This window comes from Puma concolor, chromosome C2 (assembly GCF_028749965.1).
Source record: "Puma concolor isolate L17-30 chromosome C2, mPumCon1.1.hap2, whole genome shotgun sequence".
NCBI classification, from domain to species: domain Eukaryota; kingdom Metazoa; phylum Chordata; class Mammalia; order Carnivora; family Felidae; genus Puma; species Puma concolor.
In genome coordinates, this window is record NC_141675.1 from 66,860,033 (window position 1) to 66,882,707 (window position 22,675).

Below are 22,675 nucleotides of genomic sequence, written 5' to 3' on the forward strand. Positions count from 1 at the left end.
AGCAAAGGAGCAGCAGTCAGGACAGCAAAGGAGAGACAGCCAGGAGCAGGTGGGAGGGAGGGGGGTTGCTGTAGGTAGGGGAGGAGGGTGAGGAGGTATGGGAAGGTATGGAATTTTCCGCTTTTGGAGCCTGTGCCTGGAGCCCATTGGTCGGCCAAGGCTTATGGCTATTTCGAGTTGGGTCACCCAATCGGCCTGTTTACATTCAGCCTGGTGGTGGCAGTGAGCCCTTTTACCTTATTCAGGTTTCCACTGTTCAAGCATGTTGCCTAAAAGCGGCCTCTACACTATTCATTAAATATCTTGTTTACTTCTATTTATTATTAAAGCGTTTATAGCTTTTGTATCACTATTCATGTAAAATTGTTTTACAGAATCATTTCTTTATAAGATACATTTGTGAAGTTGTGAAGTTTTTAATTCCATGATAGGTTGGTTTTGTAAAAACAAATAAATTGCTTTTCCTTTCTCTGTATTTTCTATATTCCAGCAGAGCTGAATGTTCTTGCTTAAAGTTATGTCTTTTATATTCTTGAAATTATCAATAACAACCTGTCTAGATCTATTAAGGGATTTTTGTTAATAAGAACAATATCATTTTACTTTGAAAAAAGTCATTAAAGTTTTTTCTCAAATGTTTTTCTTTATTTTTGAGAGAGAGAGAGCAGGGGAGAGGCAGAGAGAGAGAGAGGGACAGGGAAACTGAAGCAGGCTCTGTGTTGTCAGCAGAGAGCCAGGAGTGGAGCTCGAACCCATGAACTGTGAGATCATGACCTGAGCCAAAGTCGGATGTTCAACTGACTGAGCCACCCAGGAGCCCTTTAAAAAAAGTCATGTTTTGGGGGCGCCTGGTTGGCTCAGTCGGTTGAGCGTCTGACTTCGGGTCAGGTCATGACCTCACGGTTCGTGAGTTCCAGCCCCGCGTTGGGCTCTCTGCTGACAGCTCAGAGCCTGGAGCCTGCTTCTCATTCTGTGTCTCCCCCTCTCTCTGCCCCTCCCTGCTCATACTCTGTCTCTCTCTGTTTCTCAATAATAAATAAACGTTAAAAAAAAAAAGTCATGTTTTTAATCTCATCATGCTGATGCAGATAAATCATAAGGATAAAGATGTTTCCAGTAGTCTCAAGTGAGTTTATTTGTGTTCTTCCAAATGGCCTATATTATTGCTATTTCAATATGATTGCTGAGAACAGATTTGGGAGAAATGTACCAACTCTTCTACATATTTATACCCATATCTTCTTCACTTTGCACACTATTCTACTTTTAAGACACTACCCTAATCACATGCAACCTGTCTCATTAGTCAATGCCCTAGACTTCTTCCCAGATTTTAGCTGTAGGTTGTCAGCATGGTGGTCCATCCCAGACAGGATAGCAACAAATGATACTTTATAAGTTTGGCAGGTAGCAAATTATCTGTAGAGTGGAGAAATATTCCTCTTTCATATACTCCTAATGCTTCCATTGCTGATGCTTATGGGGCTTAAAGAGAAGAATTGAGTTTAATTATTAACTTCATATAAAATAGTTTCAATACATCTGAAAAGTCAGGAAACCTAGTATGACCTGATTTTTGTACAGTGGTAAATACATTTTTAAATAGCCTTAATAACTTTCTCTTCCAAATCCAATTGCCTTTTCAGAAGGTGTACTTTTGTATTTAAAGTAATAGTTCTAACATTAGATGCAATATAAAAATAAATACAACAAATACACAATAGAGTGTCCAAAAAGTCTAACATGGGGGAAATTATGTATTTACACTGCAGCATGATGAGTAGTTGAAGTGCATAAATGGATGGAATTAGAGTGGCACAATTCTTGTATGTATTTATTACTAAGTGCATTTTTACTGTCTTTTACCTTGGACCGAATATATGTTTTTTGACAAACTACTCTAATCTTAAAAACTTTCATTACTTAAAAAGACAGACTGTATATAAGCTTCATGCTTTCTGCAGATTTTTAGTGCCTTTATAAATACCATGATCTTTTTTTCTAAAGTTTATTTATTTATTTTAAGAGATTTTGAGAGAGAGAGAGAGAGAGAGAGAGAGAGAACAGGTGAGGGGCAGAGAGAGAGGGAGAGAGAATCCCAAGCAGACTCTGCACTGTCAGTGCACAGCCTGACTTGTGGCTCAATCCCATGAACATCAAATCATGATCTGAGCTGAAACCAAGAGTTGGATGCTTTACTGACTAAGCCACCCAGGCACCCCTAGAAATATTATGATTTTAAATATTAAAATAATCAATCCAGTTGTGATAGGAACTCAGGGTCAGCAGTAATGATGATACCTTTTTAGAATTTTAAATTTAATGAAATAATCATTTTATAATTTAGTTATCAAAATGTGTGTACTTTTGATGGCGATGTATCGTTTTATATAGTTGATGTATTACACCCCAAATATTTTTACTCAATATGTAAAATATTATATCTTTAACGTACCTGTGAAAGTTAATTATAAACATCCTTATCAAATATTTAAGCAATGTAAAAAACAAAGGAAGTAAACTTTACCATTCAAATATCCAAATTCTCATTTTATCTCGTTTATGCTTTAGAATATTATGTTAGGTTTTTAAAAGTAAAGTACGCTTTTAATATGGAAAAAAACCTGCATCCATAATTCAAATATCCATTTTCTTTTGCAAAATACATCAGTATAGCTTTTAAAAATGATAGTTACTTAGGAACTCATTTTAATTAAAGCAATCAAATTATGTTTGCTACCTAAATTAAATGTCCTATAACCACTCTGCCATTTCAATATATAAAAAGCAAAACAGTGCAAGAATGCCAACTGTAAGCTTTATTTTTTGGCTTCTCCCAGGAAGACCATTTCCTTAAGCACATATGAAAATAGTGAAAATTATAAAGAAAGAAGGGTGGGTTATGTGAGTATGAATCTGTTCTAACTTTCTGTGTCTATATAATAGTCACAAATATCATAACCAGAGCTAATTTCTTATCTACAAGATAATGAATAACTCATTTAACTTTTTTAAAATCAATGTGTGCATTCATTATTTCATTATCTCAATGATAGCCAAAGGAGAGCTTGCATAGGAAATTCAACATTATTGACTGATTTTTAAAAATATATGGAAGTTCAGGGGTAGATTACCATTGAAGGTGATATCCTTTGGGGAAAACATAGGAGAAATTGATTCCTAATCTGGGTCCCAAAGAATATATAGCTTTAAAATAGAAGGAAACACAGATTAAGGCATTGTTACCATTTTGCCAAGATGAGGCTCAGGAAGATTAAGTTACCTCCCTAGTTATATCTAGTGTTTAGAAGAGTCAAAAAAAAAAAAAAAAAAAAAAAAACAACTCGGATCCCCATCAGGCTATTTTTTTTCCTTCTATACCATAAGTATAAGATCACAAATCTGAACAAAAGGGACTAAATATTTTATTCAAATCCATGGAGTTTTTTTTTTTTTTTTTTTTGGTAGAGCAGAGTGTATCACTCCTTGCCTGTTACATATTAATGCAATATTCCACATTTTTCACAGTTTGAAAGAAGGACTAAAAGTCTGTCACTTTAGATTGTTTAACAACAGAATTTGCCAAACTGTGGGTGATTTTTGTAAGCCAATTATTATTAATGATTGATGATAGTGTTTATAAGTGTGGTGATATTAAAAATTTATATTTTGGGGCGCCTGGGTGGCGCAGTCGGTTAAGCGTCCGACTTCAGCCAGGTCACGATCTCGCGGTCTGTGAGTTCGAGCCCCGCGTCGGGCTCTGGGCTGATGGCTCAGAGCCTGGAGCCTGTTTCCGATTCTGTGTCTCCCTCTCTCTCTGCCCCTCGCCCATTCATGCTCTGTCTCTCTCTGTCCCAAAAATAAATAAACGTTGAAAAAAAAATTAAAAAAAAAAATTTATATTTTAAAATTTAGTCTTATCTGCATGTGATACCAAGTTAGTGACTAAAGCTGACCCTTTTGTTTTTTGTTTTTTGTTTTTTGTTTTTTTTTTATTTATATATGAAATTTATTGTCAAATTGGTTTCCATACAACACCCAGTGCTCATCCCAAAAGGTGCCCTCCTCAATACCCATCACCCACCCTCTCCTCCCTCCCACCCCCCCATCAACCCTCAGTTTGTTCTCAGTTCTCAACAGTCTCTTATGCTTTGGCTCTCTCCCACTCTAAACTCTTTTTTTTTTTTTTTTCCTTCCCCTCCCCCATGGGTTCCTGTTAAGTTTCTCAGGATCCACATAAGAGTGAAACCATATGGTATCTGTCTTTCTCTGTATGGCTTATTTCACTTAGCATCACACTCTCCAGTTCCATCCACGTTGCTACAAAAGGCCATATTTCATTTTTTCTCATTGCCACGTAGTATTCCATTGTGTATATAAACCACAATTTCTTTATCCATTCATCAGTTGATGGACATTTAGGCTCTTTCCATAATTTGGCTATTGTTGAGAGTGCTGCTATGAACATTGGGGTACAAGTGCCCCTATGCATCAGTACTCCTGTGTCCCTTGGATAAATTCCTAGCAGTGCTATTGCTGGGTCATAGGGTAGGTCTATTTTTAATTTTCTGAGGAACCTCCACACTGCTTTCCAGAGCGGCTGCACCAATTTGCATTCCCACCAACAGTGCAAGAGGGTTCCCGTTTCTCCACATCCTCTCCAGCATCTATAGTCTCCTGATTTGTTCATTTTGGCCACTCTGACTGGCGTGAGGTGATACCTGAGTGTGGTTTTGATTTGTATTTCCCTGAATAGGAGCGATGCTGAACATCTTTTCATGTGCCTGTTGGCCATCCGGATGTCTTCTTTAGAGAAGTGTCTATTCATGTTTTCTGCCCATTTCTTCACTGGGTTATTTGCTTTTCGGGTGTGGAGTTTGGTGAGCTCTTTATAGATTTTGGATACTAGCCCTTTGTCCGATATGTCATTTGCAAATATCTTTTCCCATTCCGTTGGTTGCCTTTTAGTTTTGTTGGTTGTTTCCTTTGCTGTGCAGAAGCTTTTTATCTTCATAAGGTCCCAGTAATTCACTTTTGCTTTTAATTCCCTTGCCTTTGGGGATGTGTCGAGTAAGAGATTGCTACGGCTGAGGTCAGAGAGGTCTTTTCCTGCTTTCTCCTCTAAGGTTTTGATGGTTTCCTGTCTCACATTCAGGTCCTTTATCCATTTTGAGTTTATTTTTGTGAATGGTGTGAGAAAGTGGTCTAGTTTCAACCTTCTGCATGTTGCTGTCCAGTTCTCCCAGCACCATTTGTTAAAGAGACTGTCTTTTTTCCATTGGATGTTCTTTCCTGCTTTGTCAAAGATGAGTTGGCCATACGATTGTGGGTCTAGTTCTGGGGTTTCTATTCTATTCCATTGGTCTATGTGTCTGTTTTTGTGCCAATACCATGCTGTCTTGATGATGACAGCTTTGTAGTAGAGGCTAAAGTCTGGGATTGTGATGCCTCCTGCTTTGGTCTTCTTCTTCAAAATTACTTTGGCTATTCGGGGCCTTTTGTGGTTCCATATGAATTTTAGGATTGCTTGTTCTAGTTTCGAGAAGAATGCTGGTGCAATTTTGATTGGGATTGCATTGAATGTGTAGATAGCTTTGGGTAGTATTGACATTTTGACAATATTTATTCTTCCAATCCATGAGCAGGGAATGTCTTTCCATTTCTTTAAATCTTCTTCAATTACCTTCATAAGCTTTCTATAGTTTTCAGCATACAGATCCTTTACATCTTTGGTTAGATTTATTCCTAGGTATTTTATGCTTCTTGGTGCAATTGTGAATGGGATCCGTTTCTTTATTTGTCTTTCTGTTGCTTCATTGTTAGTGTATAAGAATGCAACTGATTTCTGTACATTGATTTTGTATCCTGCAACTTTGCTGAATTCATGTATCAGTTCTAGCAGACTTTTGGTGGAGTCTATTGGATTTTCCACGTATAATATCATGAAGCTGACCCTTTTGAAGGAAAATTACAATACATCAAATGTGAAAACGTTTTCAGTGCTCAAGTTATTTTTCTCAGGATGTTTATATATTGTCACTGAAGTGTGTGTGTCCAAATAAAATAAAATTATAAGTTAAAATAACATGAAAATATTTAAATTTTTACAAATAACTGTACTCTCTTGCCTTATAAATGTTAATTTTGGTACATTAAGTAGAAGGCAACTAATAACAAAATATTCTTGATTTTTTAAAATTGAGAATATGTACTTGGCAAAGGAGTTTTATGCACTAAGCCCTACATATTTGAAACATTAATTTTAGATGCCTCTATGGCAACATAATGTATTCTTGTAGTCTTCCAAGATGTGCCATAATTTGGAATCTTTCCTAAGAGTCACAAACCAAGAGACATGTCACAAACAAAGTAAAGGATGACCACGGCTGTTTAGAGAATTGCCAACACTAGCACTTTTAATAAACTTCTATTATTTGACATGCATAATTTGAATGTCAAGCAATACTGTAACTAATTTTAGCATGAAATTCTAAATAATTCTAAGTATTGCCAGTTTGCTCCCAGTAGAGACAAGGCAATGTCCTAATTCAACTCTATAAATAAATATGCCAAATATTTTCTAATTTATATCATTAATGGTGGCCAGGCTGTAGATTGGGACCATATACTACTACACCTTTATCATTTAAGAAGCCACTTCATTTCAGATTCCCCCATCACATTAGTTGCTTTTTGATGAAAGAATGGTACTGTTGAGAATCTTTCCTCCCCCTGAATCTTCATTACCAGGTCTTATTTATCCACTAAGAGCAAAAAGCCAAGAATTTATTTCTGTCTATTCCTCAGTGGTGTGCAGTATGGGGATCTGGAAGCATTCCTCTTGAGGTACGTTGTCAAATATATGTCTTCTTGCTTTAGTATGGATAGAAAACAAAAGTTGCTTTCTGAGGGTTAGAGAGACTTTGCCTCTAGGGAGTGTTGTTGCAACAGACTCAGGCTATCACAGTAGTAGTTACAGTAACATCACTAATAAGGAATTAGTAGCATTTTGTAGCCCTTTTGCTACACATTATCTACTGTACCCTGCATTTGGCTCAGGCTATCTCATTTAATCCTTAAGACTACCTGTGGTATAGGTGGAGTTATTCCTATTTTGCAACTGAGCATAATTGAACTTTGAAAAGGCTTAAAAACTTTATGTAAGTCCTATAGTGGAAATGGGAATATAAGACAGATTTCTCTAGGGTAAAAACTACCTGACCATATACAGATCTCAAACTCAATATTTAGTAAGTGTGTTTACCATCAGGAACTCCCTTTGTAGCTAGAAGATATTGTCCAGCAAAAGCAAGAGTGATATTATATATTGCAGGTGTGACAGCTTGGTTCAAGCTGGGATTCAAAACCAGCTCTGCAAAAACTAAGAGGTTGATGATCTTTCCTGGAGTCTATTTGCATAAATCCATATGCATGGAGACTGTTCTAAGGAGAGTCTGAATAAAATGAGAGTTGTTTTGTACATGGAGGTCAAGAGAGTGGTAGAAGACTAGAGTGTGAAACAAATGGCATGAATATCACCTGAAAGCCAGAACTTGACAAATACAATTTCATGATAGGCTTTGTGAAACTCACGATAAGATGAACTTAGGGGCCCAAGTTGACAGAGAAGTACAAACTGCAGGGGGTGGAGTCACTGTTCTTCCACACAGAACCTGACAGGACCTTGGCTCCTGGAACGCTGGGGACTTGGGAATCTAGAAAAGATTCTTTGGGCATTTTCCGAGAGCATTAGTGGGGGAAAGAAAAGAAAAGAAAGAAACAATATTCTTCATGCAGCTTATGTTCTTATTTAGGACTCCCTCTTGAGCACAAAAGGAATTTCATGTTAGAATTACCGGCAAACATTCTAGAAACATGTAAGAATAACTACCAAAGGCTTTGAAGAGAGCCTTGGGTGAGGGTCCATAGGTCAAACAGATGGAAACTAAGAGCCATGCTAATTTGGACACAAATTTTATTGTTGATAAAATTTGAACCCACTGACTTTTGATATCTGGGATGTTGAGACTCCCACACTATTTGTGATCAATATCCTAAGAGACGAGACAACTTGATGTCTAAACAATCCCCAGTTTCATGATTTGTAGAAAGTCTTCTCAACCTAAAACTCCCTCTATGTCTGTCTTTGAGATTTTATCACTTATTTTTCAAAACCCAAGTCTATGTTCCCATTTTCCTGACTGACCTAACTGATCTTCTAACTCTCCCACTTCCCCATCGTACAAAGTGGACACAAAATAAATACTTTTGGAATTGGCAATAACAATATTAAAGAAGCTTTGAAAAGCGACACGCCAGTACAAAAAAATCATGGGGATATCGTATTGCCATCTTGGAAGGGAAAAAGAGAGAGAAAATGGTTAAAGACTGGGGCCTCTGAAATAGATTTTGTTTATTGAGCTATATATATCTTCAGGATGTTACTATTTTCTTATTTTACTATCCAAGAACTTTAGAATCCCTTTATTCCCTATCCCAAGCACATTTTTAAAAATTAAATCAACAATGATTCCTAATAGGAAAAATATGAAAAAAAAGGTTAAATCTCAGTATTATTCTGCATGCAAAAACATGTCTATTTGTGATTTTTTTCTTTTTTTTTACATCTTGCTATTTCAATGACCTCATTTTGCAATTTCCTCTTTGTTAGTATCTCCACATGCACAGTGAGCCTGGAAAGAGATTTTCAACCTCTTCTCTTCCATTTTGAATTCCCAGGGGACAATACTGTGCTGGATTTTAAAAGATGCATGAGTGAAGAAAAATGAGCTCTGTCAGATTTCTCTGCTTTGGACAGAGTCATATATTTTCCCTATATCCATACACCAGACAAAACAGAAGGATAGAATGATTTGTCATTTCCTGTTCTGGAATGTTTAATTTCAGATACCTTTTTCAAGGACTGGAAAAACAGTTACCTTCTGTTTTAAAATTATATTCTGGTAATCAAGCCTATGTAAGGCCTTGGTAAAATGCTAAGATTTGATTTATTTCAAGGAGCACTGCCATTTGAATAGGCTTCCAATTTCTGAACACTCTTATTTATCATAGTGGTTGATTAAAATGGGTCATGATTTCTAACATTGGTTATCCCATTGTAAACACACAACTTTAATATCAAAAGGAGTCGGTGTAGATGGTTCCCTCGATGATTCCTAACTCATACATTATTAGATTTTATTCATTTGGAATCCCAGTTTCAAACCTTTAAGTACTGAGCCCAAATGAAATTTTTATATGAGACTCCTTATTCATCATTAGAACTAAATTGCATGTATAGTTCATACAGGTAGCTCTGGATTTTTCATTACTACAGCATCTCTGCAAAATACTTATTCTAGGTCTAAAAATGATCTTCAAATCATTTATTCATGTCTTCACAACCATAGAAACCACACTAGTAATGTCAGTGGTTAATTGAAATCGTGGATCATGTCTTAGTTTGAAAATGTCTGTGCAGCTTTTGTCTGCAGTAAAACTGTCTACAGTTTTAGATTGGAGAAAAAAATCATAGTATATATTAAGGCTGTTTCACTTATTATTAAAATATGTATATTTGATATTCCATTTCAGTATTTTTTTAGTTTACCTTTATCGTTGCTCTTGTCTTGCTTTGCTTTGCACAGCAATGAAGTCTGAAATACTTTAGGGAAAGAATGAAAGAAAGAAAGAAGAAAAAAAAAGAAAGAAAAAGAAGGAAGGAAGGAAGGAAGGAAGGAAGGAAGGAAGGGAATAAAACCTTCTCAATTCAAGGGATTTTGTATTTTATCTAGTTTGACAGTAAAATATTGGGTATTTTGAGTATCTTCCACATAACTAACACTGTGAAAACTATATATAGCTCTCAAAGAGCTTACTATCTAGTACTTCCCTTAAAAAGTCACTGTCTTCCTGTTTGTATTCTAAGAAGTTTGCCTTTGAGCCTCCTTTATTTTTTTGATCTCCCAAGCATACCTAACTGTGACCAAGCAAAGTTGTTCTCCTTTTTCTGTTAGTCTATTTCTTTGCACCAATAGCAGGCCACACCCATTGTATTCAGAGACACCTGCTTGCAAGTGGGAGTCATGGAAAACATCAGTAAGGGCTCTGTTTGACTCTTTAGGAAGCTATGCTGTCATGTGATATAAACTAGGGAGATAACAATAAAAGAGGTACTTGATAATATTTTTTAATCCATTGATATAGTAAGTAGAACCAGCTAATTTAGCAGCTTTTTCCCCATTGATTTTCTCATCTGTATATTTAGGCCGTTGAAACAAATAATGTATAGATCTGGTCTCCTAGTTTACATACATGAAATTTTTGTTCAATATATCATACAGAACACATACACTAAACTTCATCCATTTCATTCAAATTTTTAAATTTTGGGCATAAAGTTGTTCACAGTTTTCTCATTATTTCCAAATCTCAGTTGTACCAATAGTTACATCACTTTTACTCCTTCTTATTCCTAATCTTTAAAAATTTTTGCTTCTCCTTTATTTTCTTAATCAATCCTGCTAGAAGGTTATTTTATAAATCGTTCAAACATTTTTCTAATGTTTATTTATTCTTGAGTGAAAGAGAGACACAGCCTGAGCAGGGGAGGGGCAGAGAGAGAGGGAGACACAGGATCTGAAGCGGGCTCTAGGCTCTGAGCTGTCAACACAGAGCCCAACCCAGAGCTCAAACCCACGAAGCATGAGATCATAACCTGAGCTGAAGTCTGATGTTTAACCAACTGAGCCACCCAGGCGCCCCTATTTTATAAATTTTTCAAAGACTCAACTCTTGGTGTAATTAAGCCTCACTCTTTTGTTTCTTTGTTTTCCTTATCATTAGTTATATTTTATGTTTACTTTTTGTTTATTTTTATTGTTTGGGGTTTATTTTGTTATATTTTATCATATTTTTAGAACCTTTAATTCATTAGTTTTACTTCTTCTTTCTTATTATGTATTTACCATTAGTAAATACTTTATTAATTATTTAATAGTAACCTTTAGATGTATCCCAAATATTTTTATAGGTAATATTTGATTGTTATTCAGTTCAGATATTTAGAAATATCCATTATGATATCTTCTTTGATCCATGCATTATTAGATGTGTTTTTTGAGTATCTAAATTTCTAAGAATTTTTGGCTGCTTTTTACATTTCCAATTTGATTAGTCTTTCTAATTGCAGTTTATAAGCTATCAACTATTTTGTATCTGTTCAAATGTCCTTTTGTCATCCAGTGTAGTTATGAAAAGACTATTTCATTCTAGAATCAAAAATATTTTCTAAAATTAATAAATCAAGGTACAGATGCAAATATAGCACAGAAGTAAAAGTGAGTGTCATTAATAGAGTAGTTAAAATTCACTTAAAAGGGCAAAGAAACTGCCCTTGTAAGCAATGTGATTAGGTTGATTCATTAAAAATTCCAAAAGGCAGGGATATTTGTACTCAACCTTTTCTATTCTCTTACAAAGAGAACTGCTCTCTAGGGAGATGAAATGTAAATAATTTTAATTAATTATAACCTTGTTCTTAAAGAAGGATCTTCCCTAATGTCTGCCTGCCTGTTCTGCTCTGTATTAAAATATGAAGGAGAGCTTGCCCATTGATATGACCTAAATATACACATATCTAAGTAGGAGGGCGCATTTAAGGGACAGGCCTGTGGGATAGAAGCTTATAGGCCTGTCAAAGAAATCCATGTTAGTTGCCTGTATTGGTCAAAATAAACATAAATAGACAGCCAAGTAGTGTTAGACATCTTCTTTGAGTGGACAAAGTTTTTATAATATAAGCTTATATTTCTTTCTGTATAGATCAATCATAGCATATGATTCATACATTAATGCCATTGATCTGTTTTTATTTTTTTTAGTATTCAAGGACACTCTTTTTAAGTTTATTTTTGAGAGAGAGAGTGCATGCTCAAGGGCACAAGCAGGGGAGGGGCAGAGAGAGAGCACAGAGACTGAGAAATCCAAGCAGGCTCCAAGCTGTCAGTGCAGAGCTCAATGTGAGGGGGTTCAAACTCACAAACCTTGAGATCGTGACCTGTGCCGAAATCAAGAGTCAGATGCTTAACTGACTGATTAACCCATGAACCCCTGTTTGATTAGTCTATTGTAAAGGCTAATTGAAAACTTTATCATATCTCAAACTTTAAAACATATGCTTAAACCTTGACAATATAAAAATCATAATAATTATAAAGTAACACAAATTCGATGGTATAAAAAGGAGAGTTTGAAAGAAAAGTATTTCCTCTTGTCTTCCACAATATAAAGTCAATAGATGTATTATTTAGACAAATCAAGAAAAGTTAGTGAAGGAATAAAAATCTCAAAGTCCTTATGGCAACCACTACAGATTTAAAAAGAAATTATAATGATAAAAGAAATAACAGAATCTAGAATTGAGAGATACAGAGGAGAGGAGAGATAGTGTTTAGTTTCCTGAATTCCTTATTTTTCATAATGCCTAGTTAATGAATAGATACTGTTAGGAGTTGGTAAGTCAAGTGATTGTCATGTATGTGTGTATAAGTTGTAGAGATACTATAATAATTTAACTATACAACAACAATTATACAACCATAAGTATAATATTTAACAAATAATACAAATTTGATTGCCAACAGAACAATTGAAAATAGAAACTTTAGGATAGCGGAGATGACAGACTAGAGTGTGTGTGTGTGTGTGTGTGTGTGTGTGTGTGTGTGTTACCAAACTTTTAATTTTACACCCTTCCAGGTGGTTGAAAATATTTAATTATGGGCATGACTTATAATACTTTATTTAATATCCTATAGTCAATCAAAGAAACACTGTTCAGTTAAATAATTAGCCACATCTATATGTATTGATAAGGAAAGAGAAGTACAATATATTTATGAGTAAAATAAAAATATAATACATATAATTGTATGTATCCTGAGCATTTAAAAATGGTAACGATGCATATGTTTATATTAATCAATGCATGAAAAATATCCAGAAATAAACACATTAAATAATAACAATGACTACTTGTGTAGTGTTTTGTTTTGTATTCCATATATTATTTATATAAATTTTTCACTACTGCAATGCATTGATTATATAATAAAATTTTAATAGTAAAAATAATTGAGATCCTAGATAACTTTGTCGGTAGGATATCCAACTTAACCTCATTAGTCTGGGCCTCTAATTCAGGTTTTAAGGTCTATGGGTACAGAAATTCTCTGTGCCTTGCTCACTGCTCTAATCCCTGCAGCTAGCCCAAGTTAGTCCCTACCCATAATATAAACCCTTTCAATATTTCTGGAATAAATTAATAAATATAAACTGAGTGCTTAATATAATATGCAACATATAGTAGGTATGCAATAGATGAAAGCTCTTTTTGTCAGTCTATATGAGCCACTAAGAATTGATAGATTTTAGTAATTAAAATTAAAAATCATTCAGATAGCAATGTAAGTGAAGCGTGATGGAAAACATGTCTTCTATTATTTTCCTGCCTGTTGATTTTCACTTATCTATTTGGACACATCCCATTTTTTACATTAAAAAGCTATGAAAAAGCTAATGCCAGATTGTTTCAGCTCAAGATTAAAAACCAAACATTCTCATCTGTGCCTTTATGTTTTTCTCAATGGCATATACCTGTCTTTCTTTGTGGTTCATATTTAATCCAGATTTCTCCAAAATGGATAATACATTTCCTAAAGCTTCTTCATTATCATCTTTCATATCAGCAAAGCAGCAGCAAATCTTTGCTTACTTTTAGGTTTCAGAATTCTAATAAACAGAGTAATGCTTCTTTTTTCTAAGTCCTATCTACAATAAAATCCTGTTGAGTACAAGAGTATATAATGGCATTTCCTTCCTCAATTAATTTCATTGTGAATGTGCTAGAACTTGTGTCAATGAAGGCATTCTGAATATCTCCAATAGACAATAAACCTCAGTCATGACCAGAGTGAGGAAGAGGGAAAATATGCACATGGGCTAATTTGATGGCTATGGCTTCGGATGAGTTTCCATTTCCCTTCAGGGTTTGGACTCAAGCTGAAAGCTAAAGTAAAATTCAAGATGCTGGAGACACCCCTCTCTGACTTCACTTTAAGCAATCTGCTGTGTTACTGGCAGAACTGGCCCTTCACAGAATGGCGGTGACCATATTACTAAAACTACAAGGTGAGGCCTGGAAGTCTTTGGGCACAAGAGAACTTGATCGGCTGTCACTGAGCCTTCATCTTATATTAATGAAGGGAAAGTGATCAGTCTATTGCAAAGGACATAGATAATTCTCCCTTCAAACCCAAAGTACAACCTGACAGAGCTTCTGATATTTGGATGACGGTGATGAGAGGAAAACTGGAGGAGTAATGATCTGTCTCAAATGGAAAAATTATGATTAGAAAGGAAAAATTTAACCATTTGCTTTGGTATAAATAAAGTTGTCAATCCAATAATAGACCATTGAATGGCTTGTTTAAATGCAAGAATTTAGTATTGAATTCATGAAATACTATATTGTACTCCTTAGTTTCATAAGCATTAAATATGACAGGAAAAATAACCTCTTGTCTCCATTTTAGAAATGAGGTATAAGTAACATATTATAAATTTGTCCTAGTTCATGGATGTGACAGCTAATAGATGCAAATATTGGCAATTTGCTTAGTAGATTATCATTTACTGTCACTTTTTTAATTAGAATGTGATCTTCCATTGTCTTTAATCTATTTACATCATGGATGACAAATTTCTTTCCCTTAAGCAAAATCTTTATTTATCATAAAGCAATTTCACCAAAACTGTTACATGAAGGAGAAACCATTATAGGAATCATTTAACTTTTGAATTTTCAGACTACTTTGTGTCTTAAAAAAAAGAATAGAAAATATTTTATTTTTAATGACTGGTATTTGCACACTTGCCTCTTCAAGAACGTCCATATTTTTTTCTGTTTATCTTAAAATTATAAAGATATAATTACTTTACCATTAATTTTGTAATCATGCCATGAAAAATCTGAGTAGACTTAGGCTTTGTTTATGTAAACAATGAAAACTTAAATGCAGGTGTAATTAAATATTGCTGGTCAGCTCTGAGGGCAGGAATCATCTACGTGTGTTTAGCACTGGCACGTAACATCTCTTTAGCCCATCAAGGGACTTTTAAAGCAAACAATTCTACTGGTAAGGAGTTATTTGTAGAGGAACTTGGGAATATGGGTGGTGGAGGAGGGAAATGGAAAAAGGAGTCAGATGGTCTGAATTGTCTTTTGGGAGAAAAAAAAATGACATGGTTTTGACTGGATGTGATTTGATATCTATCAGCTTCTGTTGCAAGTATAACAGAAAGCATGTATATAGATGATGTTTAACTAATGAAACTTGTTTAGATTATTTTTGATTGGATTGTCAATTTAATGGTATAATTGGCTGGCACTAATTCCAGAGTAAGATTGTGAGTTCAGTATGGTATTTGTCAAAACTGAGAGCTACTCCATATTAAGTGACATCTTTAAGTCTATTTAAAATAAATAATGAGGGGCGCCTGGGTGGCTCAGTCGGTTAAGCGTCCGACTTTGGCTCAGGTCACGATCTCACGGTCTGTGAGTTCGAGCCCCGCGTTGGGCTCTGTGCTGACTGCTCAGAGCCTGGAGCCTGTTTCGGATTCTGTGTCTCCCTCTCTTTCTGACCCTCCCTCGTTCATGCTCTGTCTCTGTCTCAAAAATAAGTAAACGTTAAAAAAAATTAAAAAATAAATAAATAATGAAATAAATATAACCTCATATAACCTCAATTATGTTAATTCTTCACTTTTATACCTCATGATAAATATGAGGAATATAATAAATATGGGGAATAAAAATGAATTAACACAATTGAGGTTATATTTAATTATTTATTTAAAATAAACATGGGGCGCCTGGGTGGCGCAGTCGGTTAAGCGTCCGACTTCAGCCAGGTCACGATCTCGCGGTCTGTGAGTTCGAGCCCCGCGTCGGGCTCTGGGCTGATGGCTCAGAGCCTGGAGCCTGTTTCCGATTCTGTGTCTCCCTCTCTCTCTGCCCCGCCCCCGCTCATGCTCTGTCTCTCTCTGTCCCAAAAATAAATAAACGTTGAAAAAAAAAAAAATTAAAAAAAAAAAATAAAAAAATAAAAAAAAAATAAAATAAACTTAAAGATGTTGCTTGACATAGTCCAATTTGTAAAAAAAAAAAAAAAAAGTCCTCAATTTTGAACTTACCTTCAGCTCTTTAATTTCCCAAGGTCCTAAAATCCAGGTGTATTATGTGATCATGTATGTATTGTTATTTCAGTGTCTTTAGGAAAGACACTTCCTCACCTCCAAAACGCTCTAGCCTCAACAACTGTGGTTAGTTCTTATGCATACATCATAATAGCTAACATGTATTGGACATATGTGCCAAGAACCATTCTAAGTGCTTTATGTATTTATTATTATTGTTATTATCAGTATTATTATAAGTATTATAATAATAATAATTACTATTATTATTCTTGAGTGCATCCCTGTGAGAGAGGTACTCTTATATTTGCAAGCTTACAGATAAAAACCTGAGATACAGAAAGATGAAGAAACGTGATCAAGGTAGCCCAGCTAAGAAGTGGAAAAGTAGAAAAATTGGGGTCTAAATCCAGTTAGTTTGACTCTAGAAACATTGTCATGAATCTTAAACATGGAGCTTTGATATTTGAAATACCCCTTTAATGTGGTTACTAGACATTATTTATGCACCTCGGTGAATGACAAGGAAGAAGCCTTTGATGATCATACGTTTAACACTGGATGAGAGATGGCTTTGGGGGAAGATATATGACAAGAAACTAAATGCTAAAATTTTAGGAAGCAAAACCCTTACTTCACAATTGTGATTAGAAAAATGTGTAAGAGTTGTCTTGTGCTGTTAGCCATGTGGTCCTGGGTCTGAGAAGTAAGGGGTGGCAGGCTTCCTCTTCAGCTGACTAGTCTAACAGCATTGGTATTAGTCTAAAGGCACAGTAGAGAGAGCCCCCTAGAGGAACCAGACACCTCTGACTACATATCCTTTTTTTCCCTTGGGCCTGACATCTTTTCTTTCATCAAGGTAATTTTACAGTTTGAGAGGGTGATTGCAAGAATATCTTTGTGAAATAATAAAGCAGCTCATTTGTAAATAATAAGGCAGATCATTACTTTGACAATTTCTTTTTTTCTTAAGTAGGCTCCATGCCCAACATGGGGCTTGAACTCACAACTCTGAGATCAAGAGTCTCATGCTCTACTGACTGAGCCAGCCAAATGCTCCAATGTTGACAATTTCTGATAATGCAAGCAGGCAGCTGAAAATGGTAATGACAGTAATTAGATAATGATTATTTTTTTACATTATATAACTGATATGAGCTAATATATGTTGCTCTATATATGAATGAGTGAATGAGTAATGAGAGAGGGAAAGAGAGGGAGCATAATGATGTTTTGATGAGAAATTGGTCATATGTTTACTATCATCTATTATGAGTAAAACTCTATTAGAAATTGAATTTTTGGCAACTGATTTACATAGCTGATTTTATGTTCTTAACTAACTTTCAGTCAATATCAAATTTGAAACCTCAGCAGAATCCAATTCATTTGTTGGTTTTAGGTAAAAAGGAATCTCGTAGAAGATGTAGTGCCTGTTTTAACACATAGCCACTGAAGAGACCCCTTTTTCAATAAAGCCAGTGATTTCTGACTTGAGAATATCCATTAGGTTGGCAGTAGAGATTTATGTAGTGGTGGTGTTAGTTAAATGGCACCTTTCTGGAGATAGTCGTCCTCCTGGAGCTAGACACCATAGGGTTTAACTCATTCCAGAAAGATGTGCAGCATTTTTGGAAGAGAGAGGTAAAAACAGAGAAGAGCTAAAACTTAGGAAATTACACCATTCATAATTGTAAGTTTCAAACTGTAATTCTTGAATGTTTATAGATAGTTTAGGCACAGTACTATCTTCCAACAGTACAGTCTGTCTGCACTACTAGGAAGATCTGAGCAGGACTTTAAGGATCATTTATTTGGTGATCAATTAAGCTGTCTTAAAACCGATTTATATAGAAACTATCAAATAAAATTTAAAATGTAACCCTCTCCTGACCCAAATCTAGGGAGATGTTATCAGATTTCAGAATAACAATCAGTCATTTGTCTCCCTTAAATTTAGTTTCAACCTACCAACAAATGTATTCCCTGTATTTAGCCACAAAGTAGAGGCAATCATGGCCAATAGCTTGAGTTCATACATCTACTAAACAGGTTGTATGAGATGAAAAAAAATAGTATATTTTTCTGTATTTGCCAACTTAAAATTCGTTGCACAAGATTACCGACCTTGCCCACTATGTGTCACTTATAGGATGTTTCTGACTTCTGTCTTCAATAGGTAATTGATTTTTATGGTAATTTACTCTATGAATAATTCTTTTTAAAATATAAATATGACTTTACTTTCCAGAAATTAAACAGACTATATGAGCTATTAAACAAATATACAATGTAGGTATATTTTCTAACCTCATGACTTGTTAGTAAATTAAAATATTAGTTCATATTGATTATCAGACAACTACTTATAATGAACATTGTGAACAAAGGTGGTTTATCATTATTATGTAATGGTGGCTGGGAGGATACTTAAATTACTTTTTCAATTGTAATAATATAGAAACATTTGGCCCCATAAAAAAATCACCTGAAGAGACAGAGTGATAGGGATATATGATAGGTTGAGAAGTTTCAAATTCACTTACTAAAAATACATAAATGAGTGTGTGTTTGTGTGTTTCAAAGTGAGGTGGACTATTGATTCATTTGTTTGAACTGAGAGTTGCACTTGCTTTGACTATACCAACTGTACCCCTAGAGAATATTCTTATGTGGCTATTGCCATTAAGAACAAGTTACTTACTGTCCAGAAGCCTGGATCTTCACATGGACAGTAGTTCAGATCTTGTACATATCTTAGGTTTCCTGTGTGCATTATGAAACTGTAGCTTTCTAATATTTTCCAATTACATTTGTAAATGCCATCCAATTCATGTTTGTGGTTTCTATTCACATCAGTAATTGATAAATGGTTGGTAAAAGTACAACAGTTGGAAAGTCGTGAACTTGTCATCAGTTACAGAGCTCTATTGGTATGATTACTAAGTGTAGGGAGAAGTAAGTGAAGTGGGTCAATATAGGCAGTAGATAAGGTGATTGGAGAATCTATAGGAGTTGGATAACTAAGAGGTTAAGGGAAGATATTGAAGTCAGTAATATGTTAATTGTGTATATACGTTCAATCAACAGCTGTATCTATATCAGTACTATTCAGAGGCTAGGAAATACTGTGTTTTAGCTACCCAGAGATTCTGGTATATATTGCATCATATAGACTTTATTTGGATTGTTGTTTTCAAGTCATTAGAATACCGTAAATCACAGAGTAAAGTTACACCAACTGTCATTCACTCATTAGTGAATGAAAATGCACTTGGGCATCTTGTGTCCCTTGTAGTTGTGGTTTTCACACCTTTGAGTGAGAACAAAATGATTCCAGTTGTGGTGAAAGACAGATTCAACCAGATATTAGTCAGGTCTAGAAGTTCTACATAAATTCTGGAGCTGTGGCTGTCAGACTTCACCAGGCATATCAAACATTGTAACAATGTGGATTTACTGGAACCCTATCTCAAAACAAAAACAAAAACAAAAACAAAAACACCCTGATTCAGTAGTTCTTTTCAGACATGACTCTTGCATTTTAACAAGCAGCTCAGGTAATCTAAGACAGGTGTCCCACAGGAGTGGGAAAGAGAGAGCAAGAGAGAGCATGTGAGAGAGTGAGAGAGAGAGAGGGAGGAAGAGAGAACAAAGAAAGCAAAGAGAGAAATAAAAGAAAAACCTTGGAACACCCACAGTTTAACTGAAAGGCAAAAGTTCTCATTATATTCTCAAAGAGCACATGATACTGGCTTCTACACTTAAATGTCATTTTTCATATTTTTAACATATTTTTACTGACTGATATTTCAAACTTTTAAGGAACGTAACAATAGATCAGAAAAGTTAATGCCAACTGCTTAGGATATCACTTGGCTACACCATTATTTCTTTTAAGTGCAGATAAATGGTGAATAATATTCAATATGAACTTTGTAGTTTAAATGGCAGCATCATGCACTACTATTAAAATTGCAATCAGATTTGGGAAGAAATAAAAGTAATTCCTTTCAATTAGTAATTGCTCATAATTGATGAAAATGAGCTATTGTCTCAACACAGATATGAATATATGCCTTTAAAACTAGTTCTACATATAAAAATGGTACTAAAAATCCATAAATTTAATAAAAATTATAAGCAATTCTTAACTTTGTGACATAATCATATTTAGGATTTTATATGTATACTAACTAATGGCCTATGGAAAACGTTGTTTAGTTTTATTCCCTGGACATCAGAAACCTATAATCCTTTATTATAAGGAAAAGTGAAGGTTCACTTTAAATCCATACCAAGAGGGGCGCCTGGGTGGCTCAGTCGGTTAAGCGTCTGATTTTGGCTCAGGTCACGATCTCGCGGTCCATGAGTTCGAGCCCCGCATCAGGCTCTGTGCTGACTGCTCAGAGCCTGGAGTCTGTTTCGGATTCTGTGTCTCCCTCTCTCTCTGACCCTCCCCCGTTCATGCTCTGTCTCTCTCTGTCTCAAAAATAAATAAACGTTAAAAAAAAAATAAATAAATCCATACCAAGAATCTACACTTAAGAGGGCACTCTATTTTCTATTTGTTAAATAGGAAATGGATGAAAATATTTGTCTGTAGGAAGCCACATTTGTTGGTGGTTATTAACCTCATCTGATCATGTCAGTGAAAACACATGCCTCTTGGTGTGGGAAAAGAACCCTTCAAATCAGCACAAGAGAGAAAAACTTCCTTCTATTTCTATTCCCCATTTTTTTTTTTTACTGATCCTTATGGAATTAAATATATACACTAATTATATCATATATTCTTATATTAAATATAATTTATATTATCATTTATAACATATATATCACAAACAAGGCTCTAATTCATTGTCTTTTTGACTGGTGTTTTTGTTGCTGTTTGCATCAGATGCTCAACAGAGAACAAATTACAATTTCAGTCTGTATCGAGAATTCCAGCAGCCAGAGGCATTTGATTCAGATAAATTGAGCACACATTTGAAAGAAAGTCTTTTATTCTAGACACGGCTGACTTCATTGCTAGCTGTGATGTTCGGCAATAGATCCAGAGGCTGGAAGAGAGGAAATGCTGACCAGTACAAATACATTTCAGTGTGTGAAGCATGCCAGATTATCATAAAGTCTGTTCAGAGCAAGGGGTCCTAGGTTTTAGTAGAGATCCTTATTTTTGTAGAAACGATTATACACGTTACCATGTGTCTCTTCAGACCTGTTACTAAGTTGCTGTTTATACTTTGCCATTATTTTAATCTTATTTTAAATCTGAGCTTTTGAAGAAATTTTGTAGATATCTCATGATAGCGGTGACTACATGTTGAAGGAATGAATCCTTACTTAGTCTGAGGCAGTTTGAGAAATTGAACTAGAAAAACAAAGATTTAGAAGCTGATTTTTAATGATAAAATTTAGTACTTAATTTAGTTCAGAGTTTCTGATAGTTCCAGCAAAATGGAAACTGGTTTGATTTTGCTCTGTTTAAAAAAGAGCACTCAGGATGAGATATTTACCTGGTTCTGAATTTCAAGAATGTATCAACCTGGAATACAGTTGAAAACATATCGTTTTTCAAAAGGGACAGAAACAGTCTTCAGGCTTCTTATGTTAGCCTTCAATGAAAAAGGACAGTGTGAAATTTTATGTTTACTCAGTGAGGATTTTACATTGAAAAGCCACCAGAGGCAAGAAGATCTTTTTGATCTTTGTTTCCCTAGGATTTAGCAAAATACATGGTACATAAGAGGTTCTCAGTAAATGTTGCTTGAATTGACATATCTCAATCTCAATTAAAAATCAAGTTGATGGGGCACCTGGGTGGCTTGGTCGGTTAAGCGTCTGACTTCAGCTCAGGTCATGAGCTCACGGTCCGTGAGTTTGAGCCCCGCGTTGGGCTCTGTGCTGACCGCTCAGAGCCTGGAGCCTGTTTCAGATTCTGTGTCTCCCTCTCTCTCTGCCCCTCCCCTGTTCATGCTCTGTCTCTCTCTGTCTCAAAAATAAATAAACGTTAAAAAAAAATTAAAAAAAAATCAAGTTGGAAATAGATCACTCTTTTTAGTTCTCCAAAGGATAGTATAGCCCTACTAGGAGCTATATGATACCTGAAACCCAGAAGTGATACCATAGGACCATGTCTGGACCACAGTCTTAATGATGTATCCAGAGAAGCTCCTGACCGGGTAAAGCCTGCATATTACTGCTTTTGTTACTTTTCATCTGGTAGAATGGTCTAGAGGCCATAGGTGCATGCATGCCTCTCTGCTTCAGGTAAAGTACTAATGTATGAAATGCACAATCATTGTCTTGATGCAGCCAGAAACCTTAGGACATTGTTTAGGATGTAAAATATTTTAAACTTCGGAGACATTCAAATAAACTTTGAAATATTAATTATTTATAGGACCTTTCATTT

General features: G+C 35.1%; 1 protein-coding gene across 9 annotated transcripts in view; it reads left to right on the forward strand.

Annotated features, from left to right (window-relative positions):
• NLGN1 (neuroligin 1) overlaps nt 1–22,675 on the forward strand; it is an 848,745-nt gene that overhangs the window by 433,745 nt on the left and 392,325 nt on the right. The gene's annotated exons all lie outside the window — the stretch shown is intronic.